The sequence below is a fragment of the Staurois parvus genome, unplaced genomic scaffold (assembly GCF_062004578.1).
Source record: "Staurois parvus isolate SC_StPar_1 unplaced genomic scaffold, SC_StPar_1.0 ptg001037l, whole genome shotgun sequence".
Taxonomy (NCBI): domain Eukaryota; kingdom Metazoa; phylum Chordata; class Amphibia; order Anura; family Ranidae; genus Staurois; species Staurois parvus.
In genome coordinates, this window is record NW_028318833.1 from 1 (window position 1) to 16,175 (window position 16,175).

Below are 16,175 nucleotides of genomic sequence, written 5' to 3' on the forward strand. Positions count from 1 at the left end.
ACAGGCCGGAATTCCTCACGGAGCGGAGTCTAAGCCTCAGTCTGCTGTTTCACCACAGCCCCTGATGGTGGGGATGGACTTGAAGCAGCCTGAGACCAGGTCGCGGCCCCCGAGTACAACCAGCTGTTGTAGAGGTAGTTGCCAGTGGCAAGTAGCAGGTGAGAGCCAGATGTGAAGAGGTGGTGCGTAGCATAATCAAACAGGCCAGGTCAGTAACAGCGGAGGCGGACGGTACAGAACGGCAGACAAAAGGATAAACGGGTCACGGGCCAGGTTCAGCAACAGGAGGTCAGGTAAACAGGAGAAGGCAGAAGAATGGTCAGACAAGCCAGGGATCAGGGCAGACAAAAGTCACGGCAATCCGGGTCAGGCAGGGTTGGCAACAAATGCAATCTCAGGAACTAGGAACAGGTACAGCAGGAATAAGACCAAATGGCAATGTGAGCATTGCCAGGGTCCGTTTAAATAGTGCGCCCTGCGCTGTCATTGGTGCCCGGCGCGCGCCCGTGTGCGCATGCATGGTCGCAATTGTTGCCGCGGGCGCCTAGGTCCTAGCGCCCGCATGTTGCTGCGCCTAGGTAATCCGCGCACTGCGGCGGACCCCGGGATTCTTGACAACTGCTTTCAACTGGCTCATACTCAGAATCTGAGTCTGACAGAGAGAGTTCCCTGCTACTCTCGTCCGTCATACTCAGTACCTGGAAAGCCTCCTCGCTGGTGTATAATTTTTTAGACATTTTGATGTTCACTGGTACAGATGTGGATTTGAGATTGGTACACTGTGACAGATATTGATCACTGGTTGTAACGTACATGTAAGATTTGAGTAGCTGAAATGTGACCTGTAGAAATATGACAATGTAGGTTTAGCTTCAGTTTATGTTATAATAATATAGGATGTGTTCAGAATTAAGTCAGGGACATATGGTCACCAATTAGCATCTGAAAAGGACAGAGCATCCTCTGGACTGGAGGTGATACCTAGATGCCAATAAGATTTGTCACCTTCTGGGAAATCTGGAAGGAAAAGGCTCCAGACAGTTTGGCGTCATGACACAGCGAGAGACCAGAGGTGTTTCCGATGTGTCTGGGAGCTTTGACGAATATACACAGATCAAAGGAATATATTTCAAGAAATGCAGAAAATGGTTATATTGCACCTGATTGCGACAGCTGAACAGTGATTGGTACTGTCGCGATCGGTCTGATGAGCTGGTGTCAGAAATTCAATCCCTGACTTGGTGATTCAAACCGTTCCTGGTCCAATCGACATTGGGCATTTCAGTACCCAGAATGTCCTGTGGGCTGGTACAGGAACACCCCCCAGAGTTGACTGGCCAAAGGGCTAATGTCCAGCCCCCGTCCATATTCCCATAAATTGAGGACCCTGAGATATGGACGGTGTGATTCGTATGGAGCCAATTCTATTGACTGACGGATTGTGGACTTTCTCTGACTTGCTCCAGTCTCAGGATAACTCTTGGTAAAAGTTTTATTTCTGTTTTATTCCCTTTTATTTTATAGTGAATAGTCAATGTGTGTCTTCTTGTATTTTTTGTATTTTCTGTAAATTTTTATACTTTGTACATAGTTTATGCTCTGCCCACTTTCGGGATATTAAATCATAAAATTAATAAGTGACTTCTGTGTACTAAGCTCGGGCTCATATCTCCAGAGAGATTAGATTGTATTGTATTGCAGTGTCTTTATATACTCGGTCAAGTTCATTGCCTATCTGTATGCAATTGCACTGCGTGTTGGCAGATTGCATGCAGATTGTAAAAGGTAACAGGTTTGCCACATACCACACACACACAGACGGAGATCTGTGTGTGTGTGATGGCCCAGCAGGACAGTAAAACTGTTGGGTGGTGGCAAGCTACCGTTTGTGGTGTGTCTGGTGTGGGGGAGGGGTGGACAGTGGAAGAGTGATTAACACCGGGGTTCTAGCTTGTAGGACAGCTGGAAATATTTGTATTCAAAAATAGATCTTGCAACCAGCAAACATATTTTTTACAAAAGTATAAAAAATAAATAAATAAATAACATAACATAAACTACCAGAAATAAACAAAGAAAAAACTGGATACATCTCCAGGACATGATATGGCCTACCAGCATACATAAAAAACATATCCCTTATGAGGGGAAACCTCACACAAATTAAATTATTTGCCTATATGGCTTTAACAAAACTAGAAATCTTACTATACTACCCAACAAAGGCTAAGAAACCTAGACCTTCAGGTGTCCGTGACCATTCTCAAAAAGATACCTTCAACCAAAATCTAAGGGGGTGAAAAAGAGGAGAAAAGCAGGACAGCAACCACACCAAGAGATCAACAGACTGCCGCTACAGGCCTGATATTCCTCCACGCCTTTATCCAGACCCTTCGCCTCAGCCTGTCTTTCTCATGACCCCGAATTTTCCCAACCTCACCAAGGATGTCACACACCACCAACTGAACAGGAAGGGCTTTCTGCCGAATGGAAACCTGACACCGTGCATTCCAGGTGTAGTAACGGACAACTAGACAAACTAGAAACAGTGTGTCCAAATCAAAACCAGCATGACTTTCCAATGCCCCATACACCCACTCTGCATAAGACATGCAGTGCAGGAAAGGGATGTCCAGAGCCCTCCCCACCTCTTTATACACCTCTACATTGAAGGGACGTTGAAGTAAGAAGTGGTCCATGCTTTCCACCTCGCCCCCACACTCTGTCCTCGGACAACCACGGTTATCCAGAGAATGGCACTTTAAATTTCCCCTCACGTAGAGCCTGCCGTGGAACGCAAGCCAGGCCTGGTCCCTAAACTTTAAAGGAATCCTCTCCATATTTAACAATCTCAGACCCTCCAGCAAAATATGGCCTGAGCAATCCTTCAAGGCCAGAGGTGCATGGAATGCAGAGGCCACGACCCTCTCCCTCAGGAGCCTCCCAGGGAGTGACCGGACCTCCTCCGCAGTCACACACCACCACCTAAGTATCTTCAAACACAGGGCAACATAAGCCGGGAGCTTACCGTGCTTGACCCTCAGGCTTCTCACTGGCCCGCCTCTCTCCCAACAGTTCAGAAAAAGCCTAAACCAGACTTGGAAAAAACCTACCCATGCAGGCGGTCTCTCTTTTAACATGCTACCAATATTATGTTTAATAAACAGCAGAGAGAAGAAAACAACTGGGTTGACCATACCTAGGCCACCCTCCCGCCTGGATCGGTACGTCACATCCCACCTCACAAGGTTCAGCCTGTTTCCCCACAATAGCTGGAAAAAACAGCTGTAGACTCTCGTATAGAGAGATTCTGGCAAGAGACAGACGAAACTGACGTACAAGAAAATGGGGAAGTTTTAATTAGGTCAACCCTTTCCCTTAGGGACAAACGCCACCCCTTCCAGCATCTCACTTTAACATCAGCATCTGACTGGGCACCGGACGGAGGCACTTCGGGCTGGGCACCGGACGGAGGCACTTCGGGCTGGGCACCGGACGGAGGCACTTCGGGCTGGGCACCGGAAGGAGGCACTTCGGGCTGGGCACTGGACGGAGGCACTTCGGGCTGGGCACCGGACGGAGGCACATCAGGCTGGATGCCGGATCACCAGGCAGAGCAGCGGGCACCGGGCCACCAGGCAGAGCAGCGGGCACCGGGCCACCAGGCAGAGCAGCAGGCACCGGGCCACCAGGCAGAGCAGGGGGCACCGGGCCACCAGGCAGAGCGGCGGGCACCGGGCCCCCAGGCGGAGCGGCGGGCACCGCGCAACCAGGCAGGGCGGCAGGCACCAGGCAACCAGGCAGGGCGGCAGGCACCGGGCCCCCAGGCGGAGAAGCGGGCACCGGGCCACCAGGCGGAGCGGCGGGCACCGGGCCACCAGGCGGAGCGGCGGGCACCGGGCCACCAGGCAGAGCAGCGGGCACCGGGCCACCAGGCAGAGCGGCGGGCACCGGGCCACCAGGCATAGCGGCGGGCACCGGGCCACCAGGCAGGGCGGCAGGCACCGGGCCCCCAAGCGGAGCGGCAGGCACCGGGCCCCCAGGTGGAGCGGCAGGCACCGGGCCACCAGGCAGAGCAGCGGGCACCGGGCCACCAGGCATAGCGGCAGGCACCGGGCCCCCAGGAAGGGCGGCGGGCACCGGGCCCCCAGGCGGAGCGGCAGGCACCCTGCCCCCAGGCGGAGCGGCAGGCACCGGGCCCCCAGGCGGAGCGGCAGGCACCGGGCCCCCAGGCGGAGCGGCAGGCACCGGGCCATCTGGCTCGACAGCGGGCATCGGGTCACCAGGTACAACAGCGGGCATCGGGTCATCAGACATTGGATCGTCTTGCTCGACCGCGGGCACCAGGTCATCTGGATCAACAGCGGGCATCGGGTCACCAGGCACGACAGCGGGCATCAAGTCACCAGGCATCAGGTCATCTGGCTCGACAGTGGGCACCGAGTCAACTGGCACGACAGCGGGCACGGGCCACCAGGCAGAGCAGCGGGCACCGGGCCACCAGGCAGAGCAGCGGGCACCGGGCCAACAGGCAGAGCAGCGGGCACTGCGCAACCAGGCAGGGCGGCAGGCACCGGGCCCCCAGGCGGAGCGGCAGGCACCGGGCAACCAGGCAGGGCGGCAGGCACCGGGCAACCAGGCGGAGCAGCAGGCACCAGGCAACCAGGCAGGGCGGCGGGCACCATGCCCCCAGGCAGAGAGGCAGGCACCGGGCCCCAGGCGGAGAGGCAGGCACCGGGCCCCCAGATGGAGCGGCGGGCACCGGGCCATCTGGCTCGACAGCGGGCATTGGGTCACCAGGTACAACAGCGGGCATCGGGTCATCAGACATTGGATCGTCTTGCTCGACCGCGGGCACCAGGTCATCTGGCTCAACAGCGGGCATCGGGTCACCAGGCATGACAGTGGGCATCGGGTCACCAGGCATCAGGTCATCTGGCTCGACAGTGGGCACCGAGTCAACTGGCACGACAGCGGGCACCGGGCCACCAGACAGAGCAGCGGGCACCGGGCCACCAGGCAGAGCGGCGGACACCGGGCCACCAGGCGGAGCGGCGGGCACCGGGCCATCAGGCGGAGCGGCGGGCACCGGGCAACCAGGCAGGGCGGCAGGCACCGGGCAACCAGGCAGGGCGGCAGGCACCGGGCAACCAGGCAGGGCGGCAGGCACCGGGCAACCAGGCAGGGCGGCAGGCACCGGGCAACTAAGCGGAGCGGCGGGCACCGGGCCCCCAGGCGGAGCGGCGGGCACCGGGCCCCCAGGCAGAGCAGCAGGCACCAGGCAACCAGGCAGAGCAGCAGGCACCAGGCAACCAGGCAGGGTGGCGGGCACCGGCCCCCAGGCGGAGCGGCGGGCACCGGGCCCCCAGGCAGGGCAGCAGGCACCGGGCCCCCAGATGGAGCGGCGGGCACCGGGCCATCTGGCTCGACAGCGGGCATCGGGTCGCCAGGTACAACAGCGGGCATCGGGTCATCAGACATTGCATCGTCTTGCTCGACCGCGGGCACCAGGTCATCTGGCTCAACAGCGGGCATCGGGTCACCAGGCACGACAGCGGGCATCGGGTCACCAGGCATCAGGTCATCTGGCTCGACAGCGGGCACCGAGTCATCTGGCAAGGCAGTGGGCACCGAGTCACCAGGCGTGACAGCTGGCTCTGAGTCAACTGGCACGACAGCGGGCATCGGGTCACCAGGTATGACAGCGGGCACTGGGTCATCAGGCATTGGATCGTCTGGCTCGACAGCGGGCATCGAGTCATCAGGCACGACAGTGGGCACCGAGTCAACTGGCACGACAGCGGGCACCGGGCCACCAGACAGAGCAGCGGGCACCGGGCCACCAGGCAGAGCAGCGGGCACCGGGCCACCAGGCAGAGCAGTGGGCACCGCGCAACCAGGCAGGGCGGCGGGCACCGCGCAACCAGGCGGAGCGGCAGGCACTGGGCAACCAGGCAGAGCAGCGGGCACCGGGCCTCCAGGCAGAGCGTTGGGCACCGGGCCTGGTTGACTGGCCAAAGGGCTAATGTCCAGCCCCCGTCCATATTCCCATAAATTGAGGACCCTGAGATATGGACGGTGTGATTCGTATGGAGCCAATTCTATTGACTGACGGATTGTGGACTTTCTCTGACTTGCTCCAGTCTCAGGATAACTCTTGGTAAAAGTTTTATTTCTGTTTTATTCCCTTTTATTTTATAGTGAATAGTCAATGTGTGTCTTCTTGTATTTTTTGTATTTTCTGTAAATTTTTATACTTTGTACATAGTTTATGCTCTGCCCACTTTCGGGATATTAAATCATAAAATTAATAAGTGACTTCTGTGTACTAAGCTCGGGCTCATATCTCCAGAGAGATTAGATTGTATTGTATTGCAGTGTCTTTATATACTCGGTCAAGTTCATTGCCTATCTGTATGCAATTGCACTGCGTGTTGGCAGATTGCATGCAGATTGTAAAAGGTAACAGGTTTGCCACATACCACACACACACAGACGGAGATCGTGCCCGCTGCTCGCTGCTCGCTGCCCGCTGCTCTGCCTGTTGGCCCGGTGCCTGCCGCCCTGCCTGGTTGCCTGGTGCCTGCCGCCCTGCCTGGTTGCGCGGTGCCCGCCGCTCCGCCTGGGGGCCCGGTGCCCGCCGCTCTGCCTGGTGGCCCGGTGCCCCCTGCTCTGCCTGGTGGCCCGGTGCCTGCTGCTCTGCCTGGTGGCCCGGTGCCCGCTGCTCTGCCTGGTGGCCCGGTGCCCGCTGCTCTGCCTGGTGATCCGGCATCCAGCCTGATGTGCCTCCGTCCGGTGCCCAGCCCGAAGTGCCTCCGTCCAGTGCCCAGCCCGAAGTGCCTCCTTCCGGTGCCCAGCCCGAAGTGCCTCCGTCCGGTGCCCAGCCCGAAGTGCCTCCGTCCGGTGCCCAGCCCGAAGTGCCTCCGTCCGGTGCCCAGTCAGATGCTGATGTTAAAGTGAGATGCTGGAAGGGGTGGCGTTTGTCCCTAAGGGAAAGGGTTGACCTAATTAAAACTTCCCCATTTTCTTGTACGTCAGTTTCGTCTGTCTCTTGCCAGAATCAGAAGCGGGCACCGGGCCACCAGGCGGAGCGGCGGGCACCGGGCCACCAGGCGGAGCGGCGGGCACCGGGCCACCAGGCAGAGCAGCGGGCACCGGGCCACCAGGCAGAGCGGCGGGCACCGGGCCACCAGGCATAGCGGCGGGCACCGGGCCACCAGGCAGGGCGGCAGGCACCGGGCCCCCAAGCGGAGCGGCAGGCACCGGGCCCCCAGGTGGAGCGGCAGGCACCGGGCCACCAGGCAGAGCAGCGGGCACCGGGCCACCAGGCATAGCGGCAGGCACCGGGCCCCCAGGAAGGGCGGCGGGCACCGGGCCCCCAGGCGGAGCGGCAGGCACCCTGCCCCCAGGCGGAGCGGCAGGCACCGGGCCCCCAGGCGGAGCGGCAGGCACCGGGCCCCCAGGCGGAGCGGCAGGCACCGGGCCATCTGGCTCGACAGCGGGCATCGGGTCACCAGGTACAACAGCGGGCATCGGGTCATCAGACATTGGATCGTCTTGCTCGACCGCGGGCACCAGGTCATCTGGATCAACAGCGGGCATCGGGTCACCAGGCACGACAGCGGGCATCAAGTCACCAGGCATCAGGTCATCTGGCTCGACAGTGGGCACCGAGTCAACTGGCACGACAGCGGGCACGGGCCACCAGGCAGAGCAGCGGGCACCGGGCCACCAGGCAGAGCAGCGGGCACCGGGCCAACAGGCAGAGCAGCGGGCACTGCGCAACCAGGCAGGGCGGCAGGCACCGGGCCCCCAGGCGGAGCGGCAGGCACCGGGCAACCAGGCAGGGCGGCAGGCACCGGGCAACCAGGCGGAGCAGCAGGCACCAGGCAACCAGGCAGGGCGGCGGGCACCATGCCCCCAGGCAGAGAGGCAGGCACCGGGCCCCAGGCGGAGAGGCAGGCACCGGGCCCCCAGATGGAGCGGCGGGCACCGGGCCATCTGGCTCGACAGCGGGCATTGGGTCACCAGGTACAACAGCGGGCATCGGGTCATCAGACATTGGATCGTCTTGCTCGACCGCGGGCACCAGGTCATCTGGCTCAACAGCGGGCATCGGGTCACCAGGCATGACAGTGGGCATCGGGTCACCAGGCATCAGGTCATCTGGCTCGACAGTGGGCACCGAGTCAACTGGCACGACAGCGGGCACCGGGCCACCAGACAGAGCAGCGGGCACCGGGCCACCAGGCAGAGCGGCGGACACCGGGCCACCAGGCGGAGCGGCGGGCACCGGGCCATCAGGCGGAGCGGCGGGCACCGGGCAACCAGGCAGGGCGGCAGGCACCGGGCAACCAGGCAGGGCGGCAGGCACCGGGCAACCAGGCAGGGCGGCAGGCACCGGGCAACCAGGCAGGGCGGCAGGCACCGGGCAACTAAGCGGAGCGGCGGGCACCGGGCCCCCAGGCGGAGCGGCGGGCACCGGGCCCCCAGGCAGAGCAGCAGGCACCAGGCAACCAGGCAGAGCAGCAGGCACCAGGCAACCAGGCAGGGTGGCGGGCACCGGCCCCCAGGCGGAGCGGCGGGCACCGGGCCCCCAGGCAGGGCAGCAGGCACCGGGCCCCCAGATGGAGCGGCGGGCACCGGGCCATCTGGCTCGACAGCGGGCATCGGGTCGCCAGGTACAACAGCGGGCATCGGGTCATCAGACATTGCATCGTCTTGCTCGACCGCGGGCACCAGGTCATCTGGCTCAACAGCGGGCATCGGGTCACCAGGCACGACAGCGGGCATCGGGTCACCAGGCATCAGGTCATCTGGCTCGACAGCGGGCACCGAGTCATCTGGCAAGGCAGTGGGCACCGAGTCACCAGGCGTGACAGCTGGCTCTGAGTCAACTGGCACGACAGCGGGCATCGGGTCACCAGGTATGACAGCGGGCACTGGGTCATCAGGCATTGGATCGTCTGGCTCGACAGCGGGCATCGAGTCATCAGGCACGACAGTGGGCACCGAGTCAACTGGCACGACAGCGGGCACCGGGCCACCAGACAGAGCAGCGGGCACCGGGCCACCAGGCAGAGCAGCGGGCACCGGGCCACCAGGCAGAGCAGTGGGCACCGCGCAACCAGGCAGGGCGGCGGGCACCGCGCAACCAGGCGGAGCGGCAGGCACTGGGCAACCAGGCAGAGCAGCGGGCACCGGGCCTCCAGGCAGAGCGTTGGGCACCGGGCCACCAGGCGGAGCGGCGGGCACCGGGCCACCAGGCGGAGCGGCGGGCACCGGGCCACCAGGTGGAGCGGCGGACACCGGGCCACCAGGCAGAGCAGCGGACACCGGGCCACCAGGCAGAGCAGCGGGCACCGGGCCATCAGGCAGAGCAGCGAGCACCGGGCCCCCAGGCGGAGCGGCGGGCACCGCGCAACGAGGCAGGGTGGCAGGCACCGGGCAACCAGGCAGGGCGGCAGGCACCGGGCAACCAGGCAGGGCGGCAGGCACCGGGCAACCAGGCAGGGCAGCGGGCACCGGGCCCCCAGGCGGAGCGGCGGGCACCGGGCCCCCAGGCGGAGTGGCGGGCACCGGGCCCCCAGGCGGAGCAGCAGGCACCAGGCAACCAGGCAGGGTGGCGGGCACCGGCCCCCAGGCGGAGCGGCGGGCACCGGGCCCCCAGGCAGGGCAGCAGGCACCGGGCCCCCAGATGGAGCGGCGGGCACCGGGCCATCTGGCTCGACAGCGGGCATCGGGTCGCCAGGTACAACAGCGGGCATCGGGTCATCAGACATTGCATCGTCTTGCTCGACCGCGGGCACCAGGTCATCTGGCTCAACAGCGGGCATCGGGTCACCAGGCACGACAGCGGGCATCGGGTCACCAGGCATCAGGTCATCTGGCTCGACAGCGGGCACCGAGTCATCTGGCAAGGCAGTGGGCACCGAGTCACCAGGCGTGACAGCTGGCTCTGAGTCAACTGGCACGACAGCGGGCATCGGGTCACCAGGTATGACAGCGGGCACTGGGTCATCAGGCATTGGATCGTCTGGCTCGACAGCGGGCATCGAGTCATCAGGCACGACAGTGGGCACCGAGTCAACTGGCTCGACAGCGGGTGAAAGGATTAAATGGAATATAACTGAATCCATTTTGTATACACTAATACAAGATGCTAGTTTAACATACATATATGAGATGTGTGCACACTAACAAAACTGTCTATGTCAGCTTCATGTAGAAATGAGTGTTTTTGCAAACCCTTACAAAAAAGCAGATAAGGTTTACTCTCACTTCTGAAAAGTTTTAACCACAAATTGGGTGTTAGGTCAGATTAAAGCCATGGTCTGGGCTTTAGAGCAGATATGGTATGATAGATAAAGCAGAAGAGTGAAAATGCAAACCTCATACAAATAATTGTTGAGTTAAGGTAAAACAATGTACATGTATCTGATTGGATGGTCTGAGGGTGTATCTGATTGGATGGTCTGAGGGTGTGTTTGCCTAAAGACTACAGTATAATAACCCTGATGTTATGCCAATAAAACTGAAGTGTTTGCAATCGCAACTGAGGTGACTTGAGTGCATTCACTTTCCGAGATCTCGTAGCTGTGTCCAGGTGTGACCGTTGGTATCTTGAGGGGGCCCCCAAGGAAAAGGACAAAGACCACCTACCTACTTTCAGTGGTGTCAGAAAGTGGGATAATTGCCAAGGTAAGTGAGAGTTTTATTTTTTAATGCTTTCTTTACCGAGGTAATTATTCTGAACTTCAGGGAAATTTGGTGGTTGGAGTTTTAGGAGCGAGACTAAGGGATTCTCGGCTCGGGGAATAATACCAGGACACACCTGGCACAGCACTTTGTATTATTTGTAAAAAGTGTGTTATTGTTGTTTTTTTGTCTTGTTTGTTAGTTTCCAAATTTACTGCTATGGGTAATTCCTCAGGTAAGGAGGAAGGACCTCGTCATGTGCCGCCACAAAAGTTGATTAAGTTGTTTAGAAAAACTAGAAAGCTGAGGGGAAAGAACACATCTACCTTAAATGAAACTTGTAAAGAATATGTAGCAAGGGTATCCCCTTATGATATTTATTATGTTAATCCCTGGGTGGATAATTTAGTGGGATGGTCAAAAAGACTGGGTGGACCTAGTTTTCCTTGTGAAGGGGGAAATGACACTATGTGTATGGATATGATTAGAGGAATGTGTTTGCATGAACAGCCTCAGTTAGGTATCTGGGGGACTGGAAATCCAGATTGGGACAAGAATTATATGTATGAAGGGGGTAAGAATTGGTTGAAGTATGCACCAGGCTATAAGACTCTAATTGTAGCAAATGATTTCACACCACCACCGCCATACAAACACAGCGAGGCACGTCCTGCCCCTACAGCTCCACATGCAGCCCCATTATACCCAGCACTCCCACAGGTAAAACAAGTAGATGAAGATGAAGAGGTTCTTATTGCTGCTTCCCAGATATATACAGGGGAGTCAGAAGAATCTAGCTCAGATGTGGAAACTGGGAGTGTTAGTCTAAGGGATACTGAGAGGGGTAAAGGGAAAGTAAAGAGGAAGATAAAGAAGGTAGAAAAGAGTGATAGAATTCTTAGGTCAGCAGAAAGTAACAAGGGGGAAGTTAAAGATGAGACAGCTGAGCTAGATATGATGAATTCAGCCTTTCCATTCATGATGATTGGGGAGCAGCTGATTTTAAAGGCAATAGATCCCAAGGAGCTGGATGCTATAGTACAGGGATGCCCTAATCCAAGGAAACCCCCACTTGCATTACACCTCCCCTCCCGGTACAAGCAAAAGATGGACAGGTCTGGTATCATAAATTTCATGTGCTCCCGCATTGTCCTGTGTCCCTATTGGGCCGAGATTTGTTAGCTGACCTTAAAGTCGTGATGTCTATCACGGAGAAAGGTATGCTATTGGACACACCTTTCTTAATCTGTCCAGCTATGGATCATGATTTAAATAAGCTCCCTGAAAACCTATGGACTAAGAACACAACGGATGCAGGCCTCATTGACTGCACACCGTATAAAGCCACCCTTAAAACCAGGAACCCTGTTTATCATAAACAATACCCACTGTCCAAAGAAAAAATAGACGGACCTAAACCTATTGTGGAGGATTTTAAAAGGAGGGGAATACTGAAGCTGGTAATATCCCCCTACAATACTCCCATTAATCCGGTAAAAAAGCCCAATGGTGAGTGGAGAATAGTACAAGATCTCAGGGCGATTAACGATCTGGTCATTCCTATTGCCCCTGTAGTCCCAGATATAACAACTTTGGTAAATGCTATACCTGCCAACGCCACACATTTTACAGTAATTGATCTGTCAAATGCATTTTTTAGTGTCCCAGTTGACCCGGAGACACAGGTATTGTTTACTTTTTGTTTTCAAGGGGAGAGGCTAACCTGGACCCATCTCTCTCAGGGCTACTCGCTGGTAGCATATACCATGGCCAGTAGATCCATGCTCAATGACTGGGTACCCACCCATGGTTCAGTACTTATCCAATACGTGGATGATTTACTGATTAGTTCTGTGAGCGAGAAGGCGTGTCAGGCTGATTCATTATCATTATTACGGTTTCTGGCTGATCAGGGACAGAAAGTTTCTCGCAAAAAGATGCAGTTTGTGGCACCACAAGTTGAGTACCTAGGATTTGTATTGTCTGAGGGCCAGAGGGGGCTGAGCCCAAGGAGAGTGGCAGCAATATGTCAACAACCAAAACCAGAAACTAAGGTTCAGATGCAATCCTTCCTAGGTATGGTAAACTATTGTAGACAGTGGATTCCTGACTGTTCTTATTATGACAATGTATTACGCCAAGTGACACTGAAAGATCAGCCAGACCGTATTGAATGGACGCTGCCATTGGTGCAGGCATTTGAATATTTGAAGACAGCACTGGTCTCGTCTCCCGCATTAGGGTTACCGGATTATACTAAATCTTTTCATTTGTATTGTCAATCTGCATGTAAAACCATGGCTGCAGTACTAGCTCAAGAGCACGGAGGTGCCATGAGGCCGGTAGCATATTTATCAAAAACAATGCCCATCCCGGTCCAGGGCATGCCGGGGTGTCTCGAAGCTTTGTCTGTGTGTGCCTTGGCTGTGGAAATGGCATCTATCATAGTTTTGGGAAACCCATTGATATTACACACATCTCATCATGTCCTACATGTACTGAAAAACATTAACACTCAACACATGTCAGCACAACGCCTGGCGGGATGTGAAGTAATTTTGACATCCACCAATAATCTCACAGTTAAATACAGCCCATCTACATCAGGACCATCTCTTTTATTGTCCTCCCTGCTTAATCTTCACAACACAAGGTCACTAGAATTGCAGGAGGAACACAATTGCCTGGATGTTATCCAAGCTGACACTTCTCCGCGACTAGATATGTTGGAGACTCCGATTCCTGGAGCCCCTGATGTGTTTGTCGATGGATCTTGTACACGCCCTAGTGATGCTACATACATCACAGGCTATGCAGTAGTAGAACCACCTCTTATTATTGAAACAGGTTCCATCCCCTACCCCAGTGCACAAGCAGCTGAATTAGTGGCCCTAACACGAGCTTGCACTCTTTATCAAGATCGAGATGTTAACATATACACAGATTCTAAGTATGTCTTTGGGGTTGTACATGATTTTGGCCGTATTTGGCAACGCCGTGGTTTTACTACGGCCGATGGCAAGTCAATATCCCATCATTCTTTGATCCAGAATTTGCTTGCTGCACTCCAACTTCCAAGAAGGATAGCGGTCATTAAAGTGCGGGCACATACTAATGCCTAAGACCCAGTCACAAAAGGCAATGCTATGGCAGATGCAGCTGAAAAAACTGCAGGGCAACTGCATAATCGAGCAGATCTATCTATGGTAATGTTGTCCACTCCATCCCTACTGTCAAATGAGCTTTTAGGTACACTGCAGGCACAAGCCTCTGAGAGTGAAGTTGATTTTTGGGCTAGCAGAGGTTTGACACAAGACAAACATGGTCTTATGTCAAAAGAGGGAATTGTAGGACTTCCACAGGCAGCTGCTGTATTATTCATTCAAAATTTTCATGGTGTAGGTCATAAGGGAAAACAGTTAGTGGAGAAAGAAATGCGCAAACGATTTTGTGTATGGTTTCTCCATGATTTGGTGGAGGAAACATTGGGAAGGTGACTTACTTGTTTACAAAACAACCCTGGGCATGGCCAGCATGGGAAACATGAACATTTAACACCCCCTGAGGCACCATTCACACATCTACAGATAGATTTTACACATCTCCCTAAATCAAAAGAAGGAGATAAGTTGTTGGTGGTAGTAGACAGATTTTCAGGTTGGCCAGAAGCTTTCCCATGTAGGAATGAAACAGCAGAGACAGTGGTCAAGGTTTTGTGTAAGGAAATCATCCCTAGATGGGGTTGTCCTTTGTTCATAGAAAGCGATCAGGGACCAGCTTTTACTGCAGCAGTGACTCAGGGAGTCTCAAAGGCTTTGAGTATTCAATGGAAGCTCCATATTCCTTATCACCCTCAGAGTTCTGGAGTAGTGGAAAGAATGAATAGAACACTTAAGGATAAATTAGTGAAAGCCACAGGAGGGACTCTGAAGAATTGGCCAGCTGTGTTACCTGCTATACTAGCTGAAATAAGGATGACACCTCATAAACGGAGTAAGTTGTCTCCCTTTGAGATACTAATGGGCGGACCATTCCCTACCCCTTGGACTAGACAGCAACCCCCTCTGTGGTAGAAAGGAGATTTAGAGGTAATACAGGCAGAATATGTAAGAGCATTGTGTGAAAAGTTGAATAGTGAGCATGGTGATGCTGCTGTTTTTTTCTTTTACCTGCAGATCAACCAACCCACCCCTTCGAGGTAGGTGATCAAGTGGTGATCCGAAGACTGGATCCAAGGGTGAGACCCCGGTTTGGAGAACCTACAGTGATCGTGGCCATTACACGTACAGCTGTTCTTACTGAAGGATCAGGCACCTGGATCCATGCATCAAGAGTCAAAAGGATTTCCCAAGATGAGAGACACAATCAAGCTGATCAACCAACAGAAGAAGGAGCCAAGAACTTTGCTACCCAACCTATTGGATCCCCATGAGGACTGGATGAACTTGATTATTATCTTATCAATAGTGACTATTATCATCGTCCCACTATGGTTTCTATTGGAGATTTCATATGATAGAAAGGAGCCAGTGGTTCAAAAACCCTCTGGGAGTTCAGGATGGGTGAGGGGTTACCTCATCACAACTGAATGATCATTTGTATCAAAATGAGAATTAATGAGAAGGAAAGGGAGGAAATGTTTTTGCTTCAACAATATGAGGAAATACATGGGATTGAGATGATAGGGAGAGTAAGTCAATGAAAAGTGTTATCACTATGTGATAAAAGAGGGGACTGAAAGGATTAAATGGAATATAACTGAATCCATTTTGTATACACTAATACAAGATGCTAGTTTAATATACATATATGAGATATGTGCACACTAACAAAACTGTCTATGTCAGCTTCATGTAGAAATTAGTGTTTTTGCAAACCCTTACAAAAAAGCAGATAAGGTTTACTCTCACTTCTGAAAAGTTTTAACCACAAATTGGGTGTTAGGTCAGATTAAAGCCATGGTCTGGGCTTTAGAGCAGATATGGTATGATAGATAAAGCAGAAGAGTGAAAATGCAAACCTCATACAAATAATTGTTGAGTTAAGGTAAAATAATGTACATGTATTTGATTGGAAGATCTGAGGGTGTGTTTGCCTAAAGACTACAGTATAATAACCCTGATGTTATGCCAATAAAACTGAAGTGTTTGCAATCGCAACTGAGGTGACTTGAGTGCATTCACTTTCCGAGATCTCGTAGCTGTGTCCAGGTGTGACCGTTGGTATCTTGAGGGGGCCCCCAAGGAAAAGGAAAAAGACCACCTACCTACTTTCAGCGGGCATCGAGTCATCAGGCACGACAGCGGGCATCGGGTCGCCAGGCATGACAGCGGGCACTGGGTCATCAGGCATTGGATTGTCTGGCAAGACTGCGGGCACCAAGTCATCTGGCAAGACCGCGGGCACAGAGTCATCTGGCAAGGCTGCGGGCACCGAGTCATCTGGCAAGACCGCGGGCACCGAGTCGTCTGGCAAGA

The 16,175-nt window shown here is 55.1% G+C and overlaps 1 long non-coding RNA gene across 1 annotated transcript; it reads left to right on the forward strand.

Annotated features, from left to right (window-relative positions):
* Positions 1-10,652: 10,652 nt before the first annotated feature.
* Positions 10,653-15,857, forward strand: LOC149440995 (uncharacterized). The gene is made up of 2 exons (XR_016307453.1): positions 10,653-10,701; positions 14,874-15,857. It is a non-coding gene; the product is annotated as an uncharacterized LOC149440995 (long non-coding RNA).
* Positions 15,858-16,175: the final 318 nt, after the last annotated feature.